This window comes from Pelobates fuscus, chromosome 2 (genome assembly GCF_036172605.1).
Source record: "Pelobates fuscus isolate aPelFus1 chromosome 2, aPelFus1.pri, whole genome shotgun sequence".
Lineage (NCBI taxonomy): Eukaryota > Metazoa > Chordata > Amphibia > Anura > Pelobatidae > Pelobates > Pelobates fuscus.
In genome coordinates this window covers 180840884-180863199 of record NC_086318.1, presented here as the reverse complement: position 1 = coordinate 180863199, position 22316 = coordinate 180840884, and positions in this window count along the sequence as shown.

Sequence of the window (22316 nt, the reverse complement as noted above, 5' to 3'; positions counted from 1 at the left end):
CTTGAGTGAAGGAATATAACACCCACTAAGATGTATGTCCTTATACTGCATAGTGGCAAAGCATATATTAATTATTGCTCTTAAAGGACCACTCTAGGCACCCAGACCACTTCAGCTTAATGAGGTGGTCTGGGTGCCAGGTCCCTCTAGGATTAACTTTTTTTTTTTTTATAAACATAGCAGTTTCAGAGAAACTGCTATGTTTATACTGAGGGTTAATCCAGCCTCCAAAACATCTATTGGCTGTCTCATTGACAGCCGCTAGAGGCGCTTGCGTGATTCTCACTGTGAAAATCACAGTGAGAGCACGCAAGCGTCCATAGGAAAGCATTGTAAATGCTTTCCTATGCGACCGGCTGAATGCGAGCGCGGCTCCTGCCGCGCATGCGCATTCAGCCGATGACGTCGCAAGGAAGAAGGAGAGGAGGAGGAAAGCTCCCCGCCCCGGCGCTGGAGAAAGAGGTAAGTTTAACCCCTTCCTCCCCCCAGAGCCCGGCGGGAGTGGGTCCCTGAGGGTGGGGGCACCCTCAGGGCACTATAGTGCCAGGAAAACGAGTATGTTTTCCTGGCACTATAGTGGTCCTTTAACAGGATCTGCTGTTTAAAGAAATCTCTCTGAAATGGCGATCATGATCTTATTTTACCTTGCTGATCTTCCTTGCATTACTTGATGGTGTTTTTGTAATATCCCATTGTACAGCACTACAGAATCTGATGGCGCTATATAAATAATAATAATAATAATAATAATAATAATAATAATTGAGGACATTCATATATCTAGATGCTTTTCTTCCAGCTATGTTACTAAAGGCTTGATTGGTTGAGCTGATTCTTCAAACACTTTTTCTCTTTTTATTTTCCTTGGTAGTTTCCAAATGGTTCCACTTTCTCTATCAGGTTGATAGGTTGATATCTGGTTGTACTTTTTTTTCCTGTCAAAGGTTTCTCTGGGTCAGTACTAGATGAACTGCCCTTCATTCCTCTTCCAGAATTCCCTTCTGCCATTTCGCGCCTGATTTGCCCTAAAACCTGAAAGATACATTTATAGCATTTCAGTCAGCAGAAATCCCTCTCCATATACAGTCAGAACAAGGAAGTTATAATGAAAGGAAACTTAAATTCTACTGCATAAACACTTAACCACCTCCCTGCCTGGTTGTGATATATCTTGTTGAAGGATTCTAGCATGGGATAGAAAGTTTTCAAGTTTTGTTTAAATGTTAATTAGCATAGAGGAGAGTGAAATACTGCTAAAAAATACTACTATTGTGTTTTATCTGTATTTTAAGCCACCATAACTATTCTCAGTCCTCGACCACTGCCCGTACTGTTCCCTCACCCAACTTCACTACCCTCAACCACTAACCCCGCATACTATGCCATCACTCCACTAATCCCACTATCCTCAGCCATTCACCCTCAACTTCTGTCACTCCCCACTATCAACTGCCACTCCCACTATCCTTAGCCACTCTCACTGCTCTAATTATCCCTATACCCTCAGCCTAAAGCTAATGCCCCCGAAAAATAGTCAGTTGCCTAAATAAAATCTTACATGCTGATGACTTTATTGCAATCTTTTCATTTTTTTGTTCATCTTGAGTGAAGGAATATAACACCCACTAAGATGTATGTCCTTGTACTGCATAGTGGCAAAGCATATATTAATTATTGCTCTTAAAGGACCACTCTAGGCACCCAGACCACTTCAGCTTAATGAGGTGGTCTGGGTGCCAGGTCCCTCTAGGATTAACTTTTTTTTTTTTTTATAAACATAGCAGTTTCAGAGAAACTGCTATGTTTATACTGAGGGTTAATCCAGCCTCCAAAACATCTATTGGCTGTCTCATTGACAGCCGCTAGAGGCGCTTGCGTGATTCTCACTGTGAAAATCACAGTGAGAGCACGCAAGCGTCCATAGGAAAGCATTGTAAATGCTTTCCTATGCGACCGGCTGAATGCGAGCGCGGCTCCTGCCGCGCATGCGCATTCAGCCGATGACGTCGCAAGGAAGATGGAGAGGAGGAGGAAAGCTCCCCGCCCCGGCGCTGGAGAAAGAGGTAAGTTTAACCCCTTCCTCCCCCCAGAGCCCGGCGGGAGTGGGTCCCTGAGGGTGGGGGCACCCTCAGGGCACTATAGTGCCAGGAAAACGAGTATGTTTTCCTGGCACTATAGTGGTCCTTTAACAGGATCTGCTGTTTAAAGAAATCTCTCTGAAATGGCGATCATGATCTTATTTTACCTTGCTGATCTTCCTTGCATTACTTGATGGTGTTTTTGTAATATCCCATTGTACAGCACTACAGAATCTGATGGCGCTATATAAATAATAATAATAATAATAATAATAATAATTGAGGACATTCATATATCTAGATGCTTTTCTTCCAGCTATGTTACTAAAGGCTTGATTGGTTGAGCTGATTCTTCAAACACTTTTTCTCTTTTTATTTTCCTTGGTAGTTTCCAAATGGTTCCACTTTCTCTATCAGGTTGATAGGTTGATATCTGGTTGTACTTTTTTTTCCTGTCAAAGGTTTCTCTGGGTCAGTACTAGATGAACTGCCCTTCATTCCTCTTCCAGAATTCCCTTCTGCCATTTCGCGCCTGATTTGCCCTAAAACCTGAAAGATACATTTATAGCATTTCAGTCAGCAGAAATCCCTCCCCATATACAGTCAGAACAAGGAAGTTATAATGAAAGGAAACTTAAATTCTACTGCATAAACACTTAACCACCTCCCTGCCTGGTTGTGATATATCTTGTTGAAGGATTCTAGCATGGGATAGAAAGTTTTCAAGTTTTGTTTAAATGTTAATTAGCATAGAGGAGAGTGAAATACTGCTAAAAAATACTACTGTGTTTTATCTGTATTTTAAGCCACCATGACTATTCTCAGTCCTCGACCACTGCCCGTACTGTTCCCTCACCCAACTTCACTACCCTCAACCACTAACCCCGCATACTATGCCATCACTCCACTAATCCCACTATCCTCAGCCATTCACCCTCAACTTCTGTCACTCCCCACTATCAACTGCCACTCCCACTATCCTTAGCCACTCTCACTGCTCTAATTATCCCTATACCCTCAGCCTAAAGCTAATGCCCCCGAAAAATAGTCAGTTGCCTAAATAAAATCTTACATGCTGATGACTTTATTGCAATCTTTTCATTTTTTTGTTCATCTTGAGTGAAGGAATATAACACCCACTAAGATGTATGTCCTTGTACTGCATAGTGGCAAAGCATATATTAATTATTGCTCTTAAAGGACCACTCTAGGCACCCAGACCACTTCAGCTTAATGAGGTGGTCTGGGTGCCAGGTCCCTCTAGGATTAACTTTTTTTTTTTTTATAAACATAGCAGTTTCAGAGAAACTGCTATGTTTATACTGAGGGTTAATCCAGCCTCCAAAACATCTATTGGCTGTCTCATTGACAGCCGCTAGAGGCGCTTGCGTGATTCTCACTGTGAAAATCACAGTGAGAGCACGCAAGCGTCCATAGGAAAGCATTGTAAATGCTTTCCTATGCGACCGGCTGAATGCGAGCGCGGCTCCTGCCGCGCATGCGCATTCAGCCGATGACGTCGCAAGGAAGATGGAGAGGAGGAGGAAAGCTCCCCGCCCCGGCGCTGTTGAAAGAGGTAAGTTTAACCCCTTCCTCCCCCCAGAGCCCGGCGGGAGTGGGTCCCTGAGGGTGGGGGCACCCTCAGGGCACTATAGTGCCAGGAAAACGAGTATGTTTTCCTGGCACTATAGTGGTCCTTTAACAGGATCTGCTGTTTAAAGAAATCTCTCTGAAATGGCGATCATGATCTTATTTTACCTTGCTGATCTTCCTTGCATTACTTGATGGTGTTTTTGTAATATCCCATTGTACAGCACTACAGAATCTGATGGCGCTATATAAATAATAATAATAATAATAATAATAATTGAGGACATTCATATATCTAGATGCTTTTCTTCCAGCTATGTTACTAAAGGCTTGATTGGTTGAGCTGATTCTTCAAACACTTTTTCTCTTTTTATTTTCCTTGGTAGTTTCCAAATGGTTCCACTTTCTCTATCAGGTTGATAGGTTGATATCTGGTTGTACTTTTTTTTCCTGTCAAAGGTTTCTCTGGGTCAGTACTAGATGAACTGCCCTTCATTCCTCTTCCAGAATTCCCTTCTGCCATTTCGCGCCTGATTTGCCCTAAAACCTGAAAGATACATTTATAGCATTTCAGTCAGCAGAAATCCCTCTCCATATACAGTCAGAACAAGGAAGTTATAATGAAACGAAACTTAAATTCTACTGCATAAACACTTAACCACCTCCCTGCCTGGTTGTGATATATCTTGTTGAAGGATTCTAGCATGGGATAGAAAGTTTTCAAGTTTTGTTTAAATGTTAATTAGCATAGAGGAGAGTGAAATACTGCTAAAAAATACTACTGTGTTTTATCTGTATTTTAAGCCACCATAACTATTCTCAGTCCTCGACCACTGCCCGTACTGTTCCCTCACCCAACTTCACTACCCTCAACCACTAACCCCGCATACTATGCCATCACTCCACTAATCCCACTATCCTCAGCCATTCACCCTCAACTTCTGTCACTCCCCACTATCAACTGCCACCCCCACTATCCTTAGCCACTCTCACTGCTCTAATTATCCCTATACCCTCAGCCTAAAGCTAATGCCCCCCCAAAATAGTCAGTTGCCTAAATAAAATCTTACATGCTGATGACTTTATTGCAATCTTTTCATTTTTTTGTTCATCTTGAGTGAAGGAATATAACACCCACTAAGATGTATGTCCTTGTACTGCATAGTGGCAAACCATATATTAATTATTGCTCTTAACAGGATCTGCTGTTTAAAGAAATATCTCTGAAATGGCGATCATGATCTTATTTTACCTTGCTGATCTTCCTTGCATTACTTGATGGTGTTTTTGTAATATCCCATTGTACAGCACTACAGAATCTGATGGCGCTATATAAATAATAATAATAATAATAATAATAATAATAATTAATTGAGGACATTCATATATCTAGATGCTTTTCTCCCAGGTATGTTACTAAAGGCTTGATTGGTTGAGCTGATTCTTCAAACACTTTTTCTCTTTTTATTTTCCTTGGTAGTTTCCAAATGGTTCCACTTTCCCTATAAGAGTTATTCACTAGAGTGAGGATTCAAACTGCATTACAAATTTAAGGTCAAAATAGCCAAACTGGAATTCACTTTGAGTGCAGTTAGAATGTACCTAGTCAATTGACTAGGTACACATGTGCGTTGCAGGGTTATTCAGGGATCAAAGTTGCGGCACACACCGCTATCAGTCGCGAGGGCAACAGTAACGGCTGTTACGATGCCCTCGTGAACCTCTATGCAGGAGTCTGCGTGGACAGTGCTCTTATTGGAGCGCTTGCCCGCGACGGCACTTTAGAGCAGGAAAAGACGCAATATATAAGGCGCCCTGAGGTGATACTTGGCGCCAGAATAAAGAAGAAAAGTTTAATGTAGAGCTGTTTTTCTTTTTTATTTCCCTCATAATAATTTTCTTTGTAGTTTATTGAGAAGATATCTATCAAGCATTTGATTAAAGGGACACTATAGTAACCTGAACAACTTTAGCTTAATTAAGCAGTTTTGGTGTATAGAACATGCTCCTGCAGCCTCACTGCTCACTCCATTTAGGAGTTAAATCCCTTTGTTTATGAACCCTAGTCACACCTCCCTGCATGTGACTTGCACAGCCTTCCATAAACACTTCCTGTAAAGAGAGCCCTATTTAGGCTTTCTTTATTGCAAGTTCTGTTTAATTAAGATTTTCTTACATCCCCTGCTATGTTAATAGCTTGCTAGACTCTGCAAGAGCCTCCTGTATGTGATTAAAGTTCAATTTAGAGATTGAGATACAATTATTTACGGTAAATTACATCTGTTTGAAAGTTAAACCAGTTTTCTTTTTCATGCAGGCTCTGTCAATCATAGCCAGGGGAGGTGTGGCTAGGGCTGCATAAAAAGAAACAAAGTGATTTAACTCCTAAATGACAGTGAATTGAGCAGTGAAATTGCAGGGGAATGATCTATACACTAAAACGGCTTTATTTAGCTAAAGTAATTTAGGTGACTATAGTGTTCCTTTAAGGAAATATAAAGAGGCACTGCCATGCCGAACTTACCTTTCTTTAATCGATTCCTCTTCTCTCCCTCTGTCATGATCTTTTCTTAATTTCTTCCTGTCTTCTCTAGTTTTCTTTAAAACATAAGACTACTATACTATAGGGACTACTTTGTTTTATGGAGGTTTCCTATGCCTGACCAGCTATGGCCAGTGGAGAAGCAAAGTGTTCTTCGTGTCCGATGATCAAAGCAATTTTCCCACAATTCTCACCTTTGATCCGTGATCTCGTGATGCTTCCTGTCAGTATTCCCAAACGTCCTGTCACTTAGACAGAATGCCAGCGAAAATACCGAATGTCGTCCTAACAGAATGAGAACAGGTTCTCCATTTGTGTTAGGACGCAATTCAGGACTTTGTTCGTATCGGAATTTCATTCGAATGAATGAAACTTCGATCCTATTCGTGCCCAGCTGCATCTTGCAGCCACTTAGTAGATAGCTCCCTAATTCCCACGGTATTAGGGAGCTATCTACCAAAAGGCCGAAAGACCAAGATTGGTCTTTCAGCCAAATATACTAATACTAAGTAAAGATTACTTTGTTTTAGTAAATTCTGCCCCTACTCGCTATATCGTGAGTAGGGGCATGTCTACTAAACAGTGAGCAGCCTCTGGCTGCTTACTATTAAAAAAAAAAAAGAAGCCCCTAGTGTCTCCCCTCCCGAGCCCCCACCCATGCTGCATGAGTGGGGGCTATTAAACTGAACGGGGACCTATCGCCCCCCCCCCGGCCTATAGCCCTGAGCGGTGGATGGGGGCCCTAAATTAAAAATGGGGGTGTCCTATTGTCCCCCCCAGCCCCCACCCCTGAGCGGCGGATGGGGGCCCTAAATAAAAATGGGTGGACACCTATTGTCCTCCCCCCTGACCCCACCTATAAGTAGCGGGTGGGGGCCCTAAATAACAATAAGGGGGGGACCTATTGTCCTCCCCCCGGCCCCCACCCCTGAGTGGCAGGTTAGGGACCAAAATACAAATGGGGGGACCTATTGTCCTCCCCCCGGCCCCCACCCATGAGCGGCAGGTGGCGGCCCTAAATAACAATAAGGGGAGGACACCTATTGTCCTTCCCCCTGCTACCACCCATGAGCGGCAGGTGGGAGCCCTAAATAGCAATAAGGGGGGACACCTATTGTCCTCCCCCCGGCCCCCACCCCTGAGCGGTGGGTGGGGGCCCTAAATGAAAATGTGGTGGGGTCCTATTGTCCTCCCCCAGCCCCCACCCCTGAGCGGTGGGTGGGGCCCTAAATGAAAATGTGAAGGGTGGGGACCTATTGTTCTCCCCCCGGCCCCCACCCCTGAGCGGTGGGTGGAGCCCTAAATGAAAATGTGGAGGGTGGGGACCTATTGTCCTCCCCCCGGCTCCCACCCCTGAGCGGCGGGTGGGGGCCCTAAATAACAATAAGGACCTATTGTTCTCCCCTGGCCCCCACCCCTGAGTGGTGGGTGGGGGCCCTAAATAACACTAAGGACCTATTGTCCTCCCCCCGCCCCACCCATGAGGGACAGCTGGTGGGAGCCCTAAATAACAATAAGGGACCTATTGTCCTCCCCTCCAGCCCGTACCCCTGAGCGGTGGGTGGGGGCCCTAAATAAAAATGTAGTGGGGTCCTATTGTACTCCCCCCAGCCCCCACCCCTGAGCGACGGGTGGGGGCCCTAAATAACAATAAGGACCTATTGTCCTCCCCCCTGCCCCCACCCCTAAGCGGCGTGTGGGGGCCAAAATAACAATAAGGGGGGGACACCTATTGTCCTCCCCCCGGCCCCCACCCCTGAGGGGCGGGTGGGGGCCCTGAATAACAATAAGGACCTATTGTCCTCCCCCCAGCCCCCACCCCTGAGCGGCGGGTGGGGCCTAAATGAAAATGTGGAGGGTGGGGACCTATTGTCCTCCCCCCAGCCCCCACCCCTGAGCGGCAGATGAGGGCCCTAACTTAAAATGAGGGGGGACTGTTGGGTATAATACACTTTGCCTATACTGACCCAATGCTCAAGATACAGATGACAGGATAATATACTATCGACGGTGTAATAGTGTGGGCGCTAAACAGCATGCAGCTATGAACACTATGGAGTTAATCACTTAAAATTCCACCAACAATCAAATTACACAATACAAAATAAAGTGCTCAGCACAAGGTATAAAAGAGCAGTGTTGATACTCTAGCTCCCAGGGTTTACACCACCAAATGTGTAAAAAGGTGAGTGTGAATATACCTGAATATAAATACAGTGTAACTTCTCCAATAATGGAGATATTAACACAGGTTTTCCTACACAATATAAAGAAGGAAAATCTCACACGACAACACTGTAAAAGTGGTAAATAAAATTTTCAAGTCTCTGTATGGTCCAACTCACATTTTGTTGAGCCTGTTATGTCAAAACTAACTCAGGTAATATCGCTTTAAATGCAGTATAATGTGGATCCAGACATTATACTGCATAGAGTGTGCCACTTGGTTTAGTTCCCAAGAAGGAGAAAGGTACCTATAGATTAATTCACCATTTGTCTTACCCGCAAGGTACATCTGTGAATGATGAGGTGGATGTGACAAACTGCCATTTGCCACTGGGCATTGGAGAGGACTGATTGCTAGCCTCCTGCCCTGCGACTATGGCCCTGGGATGTATTGGCCTTTAAGAACTGTATTTGGGCATAATGGACTTATATTCTACTGTTTCTAGCCCTTTAACTGTGTTGTACAAAGAAAGGGTTTGTACTTTTAAACTGGCACTTCGGATGCAATCGAAGTGCCGAAGTCGTCGAAGTGCCGAAGTCGTCGAAGTGGCCGCCATTCGACAAACGAACACGTGGCGGCGGCCATTTTTACTTATTCGAACGCGGTCAGCGGTGTGTGCAGCCAAATCTATGGAACTGTTTTCGGCTACCCAATTGCACGAACACCGCTGGCCAGTACCGTCTACGTTACTTTGACACCGCGACTGGAGACTAAGTCCCGTTCGAAGATTCGAATGCTCGCTCGAATGGGACTTAGTCATTTTCTCTGTGTAAAATAGACCGACCGCACAGCCCAAATCCATGGAACTGTTTTGGGCATGTAAATGTGCCTGCGGTCGGTCAAAAGTGACTTATACCTATCTCCCGAACAGCTGAACGGATTCGAATGATTTTTGGGTAGGTTTGTATTTGGAATGTGCTGATTAATAATATGTGACTTTTATTAATATTGGATGTTTAGTTTTAGAGTTATGAAAGTTGGGTAAAAAGTATGTTTTAGACTGTACGGATAATTGGGTTACCTCTCAGGCTAAGGGGAGGAGATGTGTGGGATGTAACCATTGTGTGATTGGGTCATGTATAATTGTATGTGAGCGTCTCCCTTGCAGGGGAGAATTGCATAAAAGCACAGTGTGTCATTAAACCTGAGTTCTACTTCACCCTCAATCTAGAGTTCTGTCTCTTATTGGGGGAATTGCTATATCACTACAAGGGATTGCTATGCTCTGCATGCTCCCTTGGATAATCACTTCTAAGCTCTTTTAAGAGCTTGTTCCTGCTTCACTCTCTTGGAGGAGAGGTTCACCCACTGGAACCTGGAGCCTTATCGTAGGTCCAGGGTGGGTAGGAGACGGCGAGACCCCAACCAAGCTGCGGCGGTTCGTGGGGTCTGTGGTGGTTGTGGTGTCTGCGGAGCGCTTGGAGCCCTCTGTAAGCGCTAGGAGCATCCTTCAACAGAGGTACCCAGTCGGGGTGCCAGGTGATCCGTTACAGTGGATACCTCAATTATTTCTGTGTCTTATACTTCCTTTGAAGATGTGCTGAAATGGGTTAGGAAGTGCAGTCAGAATGCTCTTGTGTCAAAAGTTGACATTGAGTCAGCATTTAGGTTACTTCCTATACATCCTGACTGCTTTGGTTCATTGTTGTTTCAATTCGAAGGAAAATTTTATTTTGACAAATGTATGCCTACGGGTTGTTCTGCTTCTTGTTTTTATTTTGAAAGCTTTTTGGAATGGGTTCTTAAACAGGTTTCAGGTTTACATTCAGTGATTCATTATTTGGATGATTTTCTTTTTGTTGGGAAAGCTTAATCTTCTGATTGCTTTCATTTATTGCAAATTTTCATGTGCGTTGCTCAACAATTTGGCATTCCGTTGGCAAAAGAAAAGGCAGTTTGGCCTGGTACATGTTTGCAATTTTTAGGTATAATTATTGATTCTGAAAGAATGGAGTTTTGTTTGCCTGAAGATAAAATTGTCAGAATGAAGCGCGAAATTGTAGATTATGCTAGCTTTAGTGTACCTATAATCTTAATTTTATTAATGACAGGAGGCGAGTATTTGCTTAAGTCTCTCTTTACTAGAACTCCACAGCAGCACAGAAAAACAACCAATCAGAAAAAAGTTAGGTACTATAAAACTCCCCTCCCCATGCATCATTTCCTCTTTCAAGCTGCGACAAAACAGAATAAAAGGCAGAAAATATAATGGGGAAGAAACGAAGTCCTAGATACGATGAATATAACGATGTCCACCATCCGAGAGTAACCGTCAAACTAGATAGTGTTGATGGACTGTAAACTGAAACGAGAGAAAAACAGAATCGAACAGGTTGATTATCCAATGAAATGTACTCAGAATAAACATGTAGGTACCCAATGTAGCAACCAAAATTAACCTTAATAGGTAGATATCCCAACCCTACTTATGGAAAGAAACACAGACATAATGAACAAGCGACAGGTAGCAGAGACAACAAACAGAGTTGCATACGTACCTGATAATCTAAACTATAACATTAAACAAGGGAGGGACAAGAAATGGGTGGGAAATACTCGCCTCCTGTCATTAATAAAATTAAGATTATAGGTACACTAAAGCTAGCATAATCTACAATTTTATAACATGACAGGAGGCTTCGTATTTGCTGTTTCAACGCTCAATTCACCAATCCAACGCTGTTTGTGTCGCTGGTATCTATTGCAGGAAATATCAGAGTAATCCTAATTGGACATTCCAAGTTCGATAATTGACAGTAGACGGATAAAAGAAAATGCCAGCCGACGAAGCATCTCAATTATGGAAAAAAGTACCATCCGCTGGTAAATCCATTGTATGTGGTTGCGACTTGTTTCCTAGCAGCCGGTCCATGAGCTGGCAAGCTGACCTATCAGCCACCTTCCTGTAGTTTTAATATCAAAGGTCAAGTTCGGACTTGGGGACGCGAGAAGAAACTGTCACCATGTCTCAACTCATGATCCGTAAGGCGGTTCCTCCAATCGTGCCAGGGATATGCGGCGATGCGGTCTTGCAGGTAGATCTCCAATTTCAAGGAATGCGCCCAAGTCCACTACCAAAATCGTATTAGAAACCGAGGAGGAACTTTCGTTCCTTCCTGTCCTACCCGGTGATATGTCTCATCCGAGAATAATTTCATAATGCAGGCAAGAGCGTGGCCAAACTAGCCGTATTCTAAGTGATTCTAAGATTCCAAATGGACTGAGTAAACCTTGGATGCAGTAGAGAAAGACTCCAAAGGACGTCCATTCAGGGTTCCGAACTGAACTTGTGTGGAAGGACGGTGGTCGACTATACTGGGAATAGCGAATCCTGGAAACCTTCAAAGGAAGGGAAAAGCCAACCGGAATGCAGATTTTCATCCAGCAATGCCCTCGTCAAAGAGTGAAAGATGTCTGTAGGAGTCGGGGTACACCAGGTACCTCCGTAAAGTCTCATAGATCCCCTCGACGGTAGTTGAAAAAAAAGGGGGTAGCGCGAATCCAAAAACAGACTGCTCCCGTGAGGGATGAATAGAGTATAGACGAAGGGTCCTCCATCTCCGAACCATGTTCACCAGGTATGCGCTCCGATTTTATCCCAAGATCGTAAAGACCGGAGAAGTCAAGACAAACGAGGATTCCTGATTTACCATATGACCCATACGTACGATTTTACCTTCAGATCGGGCAATAGTCCTTCCTTAATGTTGTTACCCGAGCAAGGCGGTGCCTGTTTGCTCCATGAAGGTCTCCGTATCTCCCGACATCTTGACATGGGGGAAACTTTCTGCTCAGTTTGCTAGTAATGGTCTGGATATCTAAAACAGAAAGCAAACTCTGTATTATATGGTGCCGAATATGCCAACAACCTGCACTCTCAAAATACCGGAGGACCATCCGTTAGTGTACCATCCCCAGGAGTGTGTGTAAATAAATGGGAGACTCCCCCCGTTATACCTCTGAGTATTTCTCGCGTGTTTTACAGCAGCCCGGATCCAGTAGATCCATCACGGGAGATAGAATAGAGGGATCTAGTCCAAACATGTAATACTTGCATGACCAGGCAGTCCTCTAGGACGAAGCCAGTAGCGTGGATGGCAGCTCTAATTGAATTCCGGAGGGACGCCCCTCTATGTAGTCATCAATGTCTTGCACAGGCACAAGCCTGTGTGATGAACAAATGGCCGGTACTGTAGAGCGTCGAGTGCATGAAAGAGCCGCGCTCTCTACTACTGTGATCGCATACCGTGAGAGCGTCCGGGTGCTAGCCTGAGCGGGCCGCACCCATTAGTAACCAACAGCAGAGTCTACATCCGAGACCGGTTCTCTCTATGAGAATGGGTCCACCCAACTTGTACTTTGTATCCAGCCCAGTATCTGGTTGATGACGAGTGAGGGACTGCGCCCTCTAATAACAAATCAGTATCCGGTTCCGTATGAAAGGATTCGCCCACTGCTCCTGAAAATAAATATACTCGGATCGAGGTGATGGAGGGCCGCACCCTCCTGTGGTGCAAACTAGAGTCCCTAGAGATTCAGGGTGACCAAAACCGTAGGGCGCACCAATTACAAATGTCAGCATAAGGCTGAGGGCAATCTGGGAAACAAGGAATGGAAAACTATCAACCGACTATCCGGATCCCGTGCGCGCGCGCGGGGTCCTGGTAGGCTGTTGGTAGTCCGAGGAAAGCTGGAGACGTTCTCCGCAATCCACGAGTGCCCGGGAGGTCGGAGGAGACCAAGTCAGGCCTCACGACGACCCGAGCGAATAGGAAAAGGAAGTCAAGAAAAAAACAAAACAAAACAAAAAAGCAACAATAAACGAAGATAAGAGAAAATACACCCATTCTATCTCGGATAGAATGTAAACAGCAGGCTGGAAGGTAAGAAAAGTAAATCCCACTGGACAGGGCCAGGAGCTAACCTAACGCAGGAAAAAACTACCGAACCTATAGGGACTCCGGGAGGCATATACAGAGTAGATGGTAAAGACAAGGGAAAAACACAGCTTTCTCCTGAAGGAGTCTGAATACCGGTCCCTGCCGGTGCGAAGTTCTCATTGGAGACGTGCAGTCGCCGGTTTGGAGTAAACCGTGGATGTGTCCGGGGTCTTCATAAGAAACTTTGCCCTTCAGGCATGAGGTTTAGGGCCTTCACCCTTCCCGCCATATTCAGATGGCCGTATACTGGTGTCCTCTCGAACACTATGGCAATGGTGTTTGCCCGGACACCTGCCTATCTCCATGTCACTGGTGTGCACTGGGTTTTCCTCAGTGATATTACCCCAGGCCTGCGGCCAAAAGGGGTTCGGTACCAATAGCGTAGGCCCGTCCTTAGGGCATAGTCTCAGCAGGTCAAACGAATGGACACAGAAAGGTTAGCCAAGCAAATAGTCACAGGCATAGCCGGCCATCCAAGTAGGCACCGACATAGCAGGCTATCCAATGGGGCACAGACATAGCAGGCCATTTTATTGGGCACAGGTATTGCAGGCCAATCTTATGGGCCAGACCTAGCAGGCCAATCTTATGGGCACAGACATAGCAGGCCAATCTTATGGGCACAGACATAGCAGGCCAATCTTATGGGCACAGACATAGCAGGCCAATCTTATGGGCACAGACACAGCAGGCCAATCTTATGGGCACAGACACAGCAGGCCAATCTTATGGGCACAGACATAGCAGGCCAATCTTATGGGCACAGACACAGCAGGCCAATCTTATGGGCACAGACACAGCAGGCCAATCTTATGGGCACAGACACAGCAGGCCAATCTTATGGGCACAGACATAGCAGGCCGTTCTTATGGGCACAGACATAGCAGGCCAATCAATGGGGCACAGACATAGCAGGGCATACCCCGGTGTTGTATTCCGACAATAGCAGGGGGTCAATCCGTGTAGAGCCCCCTATATGTGTAATGAAAACCAGGGAACCTAGGGTGAAATAACTCCAATATGCAAACCCCCCTAGGCAGAGGTAATGTGTCTACAGATATACAGGAAACTGTTAGACCTTAATGCTTGTGGCCAAAAATAAGGATATCCTGTTGCAGGAAAACTCAGAAGTACAGGGTGTATTGCCTACAGGCTGATCTCCAGCCCTTGAAGAAATATAGAAGTAAAAATATATAATATATATGTTTGATCACATAATTGCTATATGTCTCTATATGGATATGCACCCTGAGCAGGGTGGGAGGTGGTCCTCCCAGACTGCCAGCGAATTAGGTTGGGGTCTGAATACACCCTGCCTATAGATGGGGGAGGAGAAAGCCCCTCCACAGACCTCCGCCAAGAACGGTACTGGTGGGGAAGGAGCTGCGCGTGGGCACACCCCCCGCCCTCCTGTACACACGCGGTCCGCGGGCGGCCGCAGTGAAGCCTCTACGTGGAGGAAACGATCTGACCACCGGGTACTCGCGCTCACTCGCGAGTACCCCTGCGACCGCGTAGAACACACAGGACCCACGTGGTCCGCGGCGGAGACGGCTGTCGCGAAGCAGCCATGTGGGAAAGAAGATCCGGTCGCCGGGTACTCGTGCTCACTCGCGAGTACCCCTGCGACCGGGTAAAACACACGGGACCCACTGGGGGGGGGGGGGGGGGGGACGGCTGCACGTGGGAAAGAAGAACCGGCCGCCGGGTGGTCGTGCTCACTCGCGAGCATACCGGCAGCTGGGAAAAACACACTGGGCTGGCGGAGATTAACTCCGCGGTCCCAGATCTCGGGGGACAGAGGAGGCAAATGCTTTGGAGGTAGAAGCAGCGATGATCCGAAGTACAGACACCGAAGAAAAATCCCACAAGGCCTATAACCTACTGCATTTACAGGAAAAAATCCCATAAGCACAAAACACACTGCATTATAAAAAATAAAATGCCACAAGGCCTATAACCTACTGCATTTACAGGAAAAAATCCCATAAGCACAAAACACACTGCATTATAAAAAATAAAATGCCACAAGGCCTATAACCTACTGCATTTACAGGAAAAAATCCCATAAGCACAAAACACACTGCATTATAAAAAATAAAATGCCACAAGGCCTATAACCTACTGCATTTACAGGAAAAAAATCCCAAAAGGCACAAAACACACTGCATTATAAAAAATAAAATGCCACAAGGCATATAACTTACTGCATTTATAGGAAAAAATCCCATAAGCACAAAACACACTGCATTATAAAAAATAAAATGCCACAAGGCCTATAACCTACTGCATTTACAGGAAAAAATCCCATAAGCACAAAACACACTGCATTATAAAAAATAAAATGCCACAAGGCCTATAACCTACTGCATTTACAGGAAAAAATCCCATAAGCACAAAACACACTGCATTATAAAAATAAAATGCCACAAGGCCTATAACCTACTGCATTTACAGGAAAAAATCCCATAAGCACAAAACACACTGCATTATAAAAAATAAAATGCCATAAGGATAAAACACTGTATATAAAAATAAAATGCCATAAGGATAAAACATACTGCATTATAAAGATAAAATGCCATAAGGATAAAACCTACTGTATATAAAAATAAAATGCCACAAGGATAAAACACTGTATATAAAAATAAAATGCCATAAGGATAAAACATACTGCATTAGAAAAATAAAATGCCATAAGGATAAAACATACTGCATATAAAAATAAAATGCCACAAGGATAAAACATACTGCATTATAAACATAGAATGCCATAAGGATAAAAATATTGCATTTACATGAATACAATCCCACATGGATAGAACATACTGCATAATAAGAATAGAATCCCACAAGGATATAACATACTGCATATAAGAATAAAATCCCCTAAGGATTACAACAATACTGCATTTATAAGGCTAAAAGACTGAATATAAGCAATAAAAACCCAAAGCCACCCACTATAAGCAGGAGGCAGTGGTACTCTGACCTGTACTGACTGCAGAGCAGCAAAGAAAGAGGAAATGATGCATGGGGAGGGGAGTTTTATAGTACCTAACTTTTTTCTGATTGGTTGTTTTTCTGTGCTGCTGTGGAGTTCTAGTAAAGAGAGACTTAAGCAAATACGAAGCCTCCTGTCATGTTATAAAATTTCTCATTTATTAGATGTAGGGCCGGATTAACATCTGATGGAGCTGCAGCTTCAGGCCCAGGCGCATGGAATAGGCCCATTTAAAAAATTTTTTTTTTTTTACTTTTTCTTTTACACACTTCCACTTTGCCACCTGACAGGTATTTTAAAGCACAGCTGGTATTTGAGGCTGCCTTGCCATGACGGTATTGCAATAATACCGGCAATACAAATGCAAATATTTTACTCAGTATAAACTGAGATTACTCTGCAATACCAGCACCGGCCAGTGCTATATATGGAGAGAGGCAGGGATAGGAAGTACAGCATCTTCCTGTCTCTTTCTACTCACTGATCCGCTGGGGAGCAGCTATAGAGCACAGAGAGTAGAGACAGCAGCTCCCAGCCTGCAGAGACAGACTACAGCTCAGGTAAGTGAAGGATGGAGGGAAAGGCAGCAGGGAGACATGGGGACACTTAGAGATGTGGGGACACTGAGACACTTGGGGACACTGGGAAACATGGGGACACTGTGAGACATGTGGATGCTGAGACACATGGGGACGCTGTGAGACATAGGTAGACACATTGGGACACGGAGACACTAGGGACACAGTGTCCCCATTTCTCCCAGCCAGTGTCCCTAGTGTCTCAGTGTCCCATGGCTCCCAGTGTCCCAATGGCTCCCAGTGTCCCCTAGTATCCTAGTGACATGGGACACACTGAGACATGGGGACACTGGGAGAAATGGGGACACAGACACTGGGAGACTAAGGGACTGGGCGACATGGGGACACTGACACTGTGATACATAGGGACACTGATGCCAGGCTGGCCTTCCAATTCTTTGGACAGACCCTTGTTGGGCATGTTCGCCCCTTTTGACAGTTCTGGTCATGTGATTCGCATCAGTGGCCCACCCTTTAACCCCGCCCATTGACTTCCTGCTTCACTGGACACTGCTGTTAGGTGGTATTGATTTACATGAAAGATGAAATAATAAATTAGAAAGAGATTAGCATAGAGTATGTGTTTTCTTATAGCTGCATCCTTTGAGTTTCCCTCCAAAACCAACTCCATCAGATACATGACGCTTGAGAGGTATGACTGTTTTAGTGTTTTTGGTCGATAAGATTCTTTAATTAGGCCCCATCATAATTGTCAGCACCAGGCCCACTGGGCTCTTAATCTGGCCCTGCCCTTGCCAAATGGGAGTGAATTGAGCAGTGAGAGTGCAGTGGAATGCTCTGTATACTAAAAATGCTTAATTGGTGCGCAGATATTATAATTGCTAATATATTTTGATACATGGATTTTATTATTGGCGGTATCAATATTATACCATCTAACATGTTTTTATTTTTGTTTTATTACTTTTTCTACCTATAATAGCAAGGTTTTGCCATGATCACAAGATTTGCATCAAGATACGTGAACCTTTTCATGACAGACTGGGAATCAGATGTTATTAGACATATGCAATTCGTTTCGGTCCGAATATGAATTCAGACGAATTTCGGACAATTCGGACATTCGGGTACTTCCAAATGTCCGAATTTCCGAAGTGCTGAATTGCCAAAGTGACGAATTGCTGAGGTCCCGAAGTTCTGAAATTACCGAATTTCCGAAGTGTCAAAGTGCTGAAGTTCCGAAGTTCCAAAGTGCCGAAGTTCCGAAGTGTCAAATGCCGAAGTGCCGAAGTTCTGAAGCACAGTATTGCCTAAGTACTAATATACTTACCCAGTGAAAGAAGAAGTATGTTACATTGTAAACAATTTTAAATAAAAAATATACAAACATAGCGAGGATTCAGCTGTAAGCATTTGCAACACTTACAATAATCAAGTAACATGCATTCATATAAAATGTAAGTTACTTGGCCACTCAATGTAATGACAGGAATGAATAAGTAGATAACTCCCTAATTCCCACGGTACTTGGGAGCTATCTACTAAAAGGCTGAAAGACCTAACTTGGTCTTTCAGCCAAATTTACTAATACTATGTAAAGATTACTTAGTATTAGTAAATTATGCCCCTACTCGCTATACCGCGAGTAGGGGCATGTCCATTAAACAGTGAGCAGCTGTATAATTTGACTTAATCCACCAATCAGAGAGTTATGAGTCAAATTACACAGCGTGGGAAAATTCCAAAGAACTTTCCAACGCTGTGTAAATTGACACAGAGTACTCTGATTGGTGGATTTCAAACCAACCAGAGTGCTGTGACAGGTAAAGGTAGAGATTTACCTGTCAGTCTCTTCATTTACCTGTCAAAGCACTCTGATTGGATGGCTTAAACTCATCAATCAGAGTTCTCTGAGCCTAATTGCAGGGCGTGGCAAGGCTTTATAAGCCTTCCCCCGCCCTGCAGAGTTCAGTCTGCGCGGAGCCCTCCATGGGTGAAGAAGGATTATTATTTTTTGCGCTTGTTTTTTTTTTTTTTTTATAATTGCGTCGGTTATTATGGTTTTTTATTTGGCCTTTTTTGGGGCTGAAAAAAGAAGATTTTAGAAGAAAGAAAACATCGAATAGTAAGTTTTTTTTTTGTTTGTTTTTTACAGGTTCTTAGTTAAAGGTCCCCTCCTCATTATTTTTAGGGTGAGGGGAGTAGGTAGGGGGATAATTTGTATTGGGGGGAGAGGTGACTAGGGGTTTGGGGTCCCCTAGTCACCAGGGGGACGACGACATTGTTTTTAGGGCCCCCACACGCCGCTCAGGGGTGGGGGCCAGGGGGGAGGACCTTAGGTCCCCCCCCCTTATTAGTATTTAGGGCCCCCACCCACTGGTCAGGGGTGGGGGCCAGGGGGGAGGACATTAAGTCCCCCTTTATTAGTATTTAGGGCCCCTACCCGCTGGTCAGGGGTGGGGGCCAGGGGGGAGGACATTAGGTCCCCCTTTATTAGTATTTAGGGCCCCTACCCGCTGCTCAGGGGTGGGGGCCAGGGGGGAGGATCCTAGGTCCCCCCCTTATTCTTGTTTAGGGCCCCCACCCACCGCTCAGGGGTGGGGGCCAGGGGGGAGAACATAAGGTCCCCCCTTATTCTAGTTTAGGGCCCCCACCCACCGCTCAGGGGTGGGGGCCAGGGGGGAGGACATTAGGTCCCCCCCTATTCTTGTTTAGGGGCCCCACCCACTGCTCAGGGTTGGGGGCCAGGGGGGAGGACAATAGGTCACCCCCATCATTTTACTTTAGGGCCCCCATCCGCCGCTCAGGGGTGGGGGCCGGGAGGGGCACTATTTTTTTTTTTTTTTTTAACAGTGAGCAGTCACAGGCTGCTCACTGTTTACTAGACATACCCCTACTCGCGGTATAGCGAGCAGGGGCAGAATTTACTAATACTAAGTAATTTTTACTTAGTATTAGTAAATTTGGCTGAAAGACCAATTTAGGTAGATAACTCCCTAATACCATGGGAATTAGGGAGTTATCTACCAAGCGGCTGCAAGAGAAGTCCCGAGGTGCCGAAGTCCCAAAATTCCGAAATGCCGGAGTCCCGAAATGCTGAAGTTCCGAAATTCCGAAATTCCGAAGTGTCGAATGCCGAAGTTGCGGAAGTTCCGAAGTGCTGAATTGCCGAAGTTCCGAAGTTGCAGAATTCCCGAAGTTCCGAAGTTGCCGAAGTTCCGAAGTTGCCGAAGTTCCGAAGTCTTGAAGTGCCGAATTGCCGAATTTCGAAAATCCCGAATTTCGGAATGCCAAACCGAACCGAAATTTTTCCCCATGCACATGCCTAGATGTTATATGGGGAAACCATGTGTATTTCCGTACCTATATATTTGGTGAGGGTGCTTCATTTTAATAAAGGGGTAAACCTGAAACAGTTGTTTCTTCTATGTCCTTCAATAAACTGTTATGTACCACCATGTGCATCATTTTGCATCGCAAGAAGCACTTCCCTCATTTTGTCCGCTTTGTATTTGTTAGTTGGTCCTCCTGAATAAGCAAAATGAGGCTCAGTTCACAGCAGCACAGAGTGAACTTCCTAAACTAAAAAAACACTGTAGCCACACATTAATATTTTATGCCTAGAACCATACTTACACCATAACCATCTACACACCTTTAAGCTTTTTTTTTTTTTTTAAAAAGGCTAATGCAAATGCCTTTATGGACCAAGCCATTTGCCATTATGGCTCGTGGCTAAGCAGAATTCCGAAGAGTCAGTTACTAAGACTTACTAAGGTAGGAGAAACTACCCTACACAAATAAATTCTAAGCCTAAAACATAAGTTAATGGAAAAAAAAAGAATATCTGGAAAAGATTATAGATAAGACTATTAAAGAGATAGGCAGAATGAACAAATAAACATTGCTACCAAAAAAAAAACAAAGAGAACACAAATAAACTAATACTTCTGATCATATTGGATTACATTAACAAGAAAAATAGGCAAAACATTGGAACATTTTGAAAGAATATCATATTCAAAACCATCCTGACATAGTCCCAATGTGTCCATCCTAAAATAGTTTTACATGGGGCTCCAAATTTAAAAATGTATTTAACAAAAAAACGACACAATAAAAACCTTTATACACACACTATAACTAACCATAAATCATTTTTATAAATGTAAGAATCCTTTTGAATGTTGGTCTACTGCCAATACACATGCAAAAATAAGTACATTTTCATCTAAGAAAACTGCAGAAATATTAATTTAAAGATTTGATTACATGCAATTCACAAAATGAAAATATATTTTATAGTTTCTTGTGGGCTCCAGGAAGTGGGGCGTGTCTACACATAGCCTAAAAACAAGAATAACAAAACAGTGTAATAACATCCTTAAATGATACCCCAACCATACTGTCTCAAACATTTCCTATGCCATAATAAAAATGGAAGTTGCTTAAATTTTCTGGCATTCGAAAATGTAGAAAACCATGGTTTTCTAAGGTTTTTGGAAAGGTGGTGATACCACCAAAATATTAGGCAGAAGAGAAATGGCGTGGGTCTTAATATCAGATGTTCTAAGTGCATATTTGTATCTACTCAATATTCTGTAATTATTTTGTTAAACCTATATCTCTCAATTCCCCTTACTATTATTGTCCCACTTCCTCTTTTCAGTACAATTATCTATAGTGTGTGTGTGTCTATTTTTGCACTTTTGACTGCGTGTCTGTGTTTCTAGCATTGTGTACATGTGTATGTTCCTAAATTTAAAAATCAACTAATAAGAATGTAGCGGAGAGCTGATATTCCACAGGTTATCTCCACTCAAGATCCCAGTGAGGCTCAGGAACAAGTATTAAAAATCCGTAAGGCAATAATTCCAGCAAGCAAGACAATCCAATAATATCCCAATATCCATCCCAATGACTGGACGACACACAGCATCAGGAGCAGAACTGAACTTTTAATCACTCAACCTTCTTTTAAAGCTTTCTCCCATGCAAGGGAGGGATTTACAGTAATTACACAATACACCAATCATACATGAGTTGCCACCCACACACCCCCTCTCCTTAGTATGACTCATAATCCCATTATGCAGGACACAGTTCCCCTGGTTTTCTGGATGTACCTCTAAACATAGGGGTACCCCTTTAAATATTACATCCTCTGGTAGCTCTGATCTGGATGAGACACATATCCAAAAATCACCTGGATAGGATCAGGGGTTCGGGAAATTCCTGGAGGTAATAAAAAGTCCACCGCGTTAACAGCCGAAAGGGGTTCCATACATTTTGGCCCTGCGGTCGGTCACAGAAAAAGGGAATAAAATACATGAATGGCTTGGGCTAGGGAGACTCGAGCAAACCCCCCGGCCCGTGGGGCTCTTTCTACCAAACGG